Source organism: Salvelinus sp. IW2-2015, unplaced genomic scaffold, assembly GCF_002910315.2.
Source record: "Salvelinus sp. IW2-2015 unplaced genomic scaffold, ASM291031v2 Un_scaffold2858, whole genome shotgun sequence".
NCBI classification, from domain to species: domain Eukaryota; kingdom Metazoa; phylum Chordata; class Actinopteri; order Salmoniformes; family Salmonidae; genus Salvelinus; species Salvelinus sp. IW2-2015.
Window position 1 is genome coordinate 18,645 of NW_019944158.1, and position 1,961 is coordinate 20,605.

Genomic DNA, 1,961 nt, shown 5'->3' on the forward strand with positions numbered 1-1,961 from the left:
TAGATATTGAAGGAAGTTGGTGTTGGTGTTACTCACAATGCGGTCTGGGGTGGAGGGCTCCGGATGAAGCACTTGATCTCGCCCTTCTCCCCATGGAGAGCCATGTGTCGGGTACTAGAATGTGGGGTGGGCCTGTAAAGAGGCACAGAGGAGAACATATCAACACTGTACCATGAAGGCCTATAGAGAGGTCACAGAGGAGAACATATCAACACTGTACCATGAAGGCCTATAGAGAGGTCACAGACGAGAATATATCAACACTGTACCATGAAGGCCTGTAGATAGGTCACAGAGGAGAACATATCAACACTGTACCATGAAGGCCAATCACAAACCCACACATTACCACAATCAACTACTGCCAGATTCCTGTGGGTTCAGGTTCATGCCATGTAACACTGGTTCAATCAGGTTGTGCTGCATTCAATTAAGCGGTAGACTGCATTCTTTCACATAGTAAATCCTACTTCCAATTTCCAACTGACTCGGAATGCCGGCGCTGAGGATTGCATTGTGGTTTGATGCGAACATCTCATCCAACGTCCACAATATCACCAAGGGCATGTTAGGGTTGTATGAAGGGCATCCATGTGGGCCCAAAATGTTATGGTGCTCTTGATTTCTCCCACTATGATAAGGGTCATGGTGGCGAGTGGAGAGGCATATCTATGGGCATAATCATGATGAGAGAAATGTCATTGTGGAGAGATAACACTCCTCCCTGTGTCTCTGCACATTCAATTTAGCTCGCCAGAGCCTTGCACTTTGACCCACAGAGATTCCATCCATCGGATAACCTCCAGTCCTCCCAACAAGACAACAGAGGAAGCAGTCTATCAGATTAAATGGCCAGTAAAAACATTATTATWATTTTTTTTGTGATTTATGATGACATTTTTCAAAACTCTGGACACAAAACTCACAACCAATGTTCAAAATGCAAATTTTTCAAAACTCTAACACTTTTTCCAATTGCTTGGATACAATACACATAAAGCTAAGATCATTTGTTCATTGAACTAAAATCACCTGTTCAAAATGACACAACTTAACATCAAAGTACTATCATTTCAAAATGAAATTCACACATTACATCTGAGATGAAATCCCAGGAAAAATCCCAGGAAGGCAGCTGTTTCTGAGATGCTGGAATCACCATGTGTGGCATCAACAATCATACCACGGTCAAAGTTGCTTAGATTACGCATCTTGCCCGTTCTAATGTTWGGTCGAACAACAWCTAAAGCTCTCTACTCTATATACTSTATATATTGAGTTGCAGGCAGCCACATGATTCGCTGTTCGATTGTAACCTTCCTTGATGGGCTAAATCAGGTCTGTAGAGCTGATGGCATGACCTATGTCATTGTTTGGGATAATGTCAGGTTCCACTATGCTCAAATGGTACAAGCATGGTTTCAGGCCCATCCAKAATTTACCACCCTGTACTTACCCRCGTACTCTCCTTTCTTAAAACCCGATTGAGGAATTTTTCTCCACARGGAGGTGGAAGGTATATGATAGGCGCTCTCACGAACAAGCCACCCTTCTCCAGGCCATGGATGACGCATGCAATGACATCACGGCAGACCAGTGTCAGGCCTGGATTCGCCATGCCCGAAGATTCTTCCCAAGATGTTTGGCTAATGAAAACATCCATTGTGATGTGGATGAGAATCTGTGGCCAAATCCACAAGACAAGGTTGAGGGAAATATAGAAGTACAATCGTTTTTTCTTTTTTTGTAGCTAAATATTTTTTCTTTGATTCAAAGAAACCTATGAGTGATTTTATTGTACACTGCTCAAAAAAATAAAGGGAACACTAAAATAACACATCCTAGATCTGAATGAATGAAATATTCTTATTAAATACTTTTTTCTTTACATAGTTGAATGTGCTGACAACAAAATCACACAAAAATTATCAATGGACATCAAATTTATCAACCCATGGAGG

The 1,961-nt window shown here is 41.7% G+C and overlaps 1 protein-coding gene across 1 annotated transcript in view; it reads right to left on the reverse strand.

Moving 5' to 3' along the window:
* Positions 1-1,961, reverse strand: part of LOC112074877 (kin of IRRE-like protein 3) — a 72,793-nt gene that overhangs the window by 15,481 nt on the left and 55,351 nt on the right. The window lies entirely within an intron of this gene.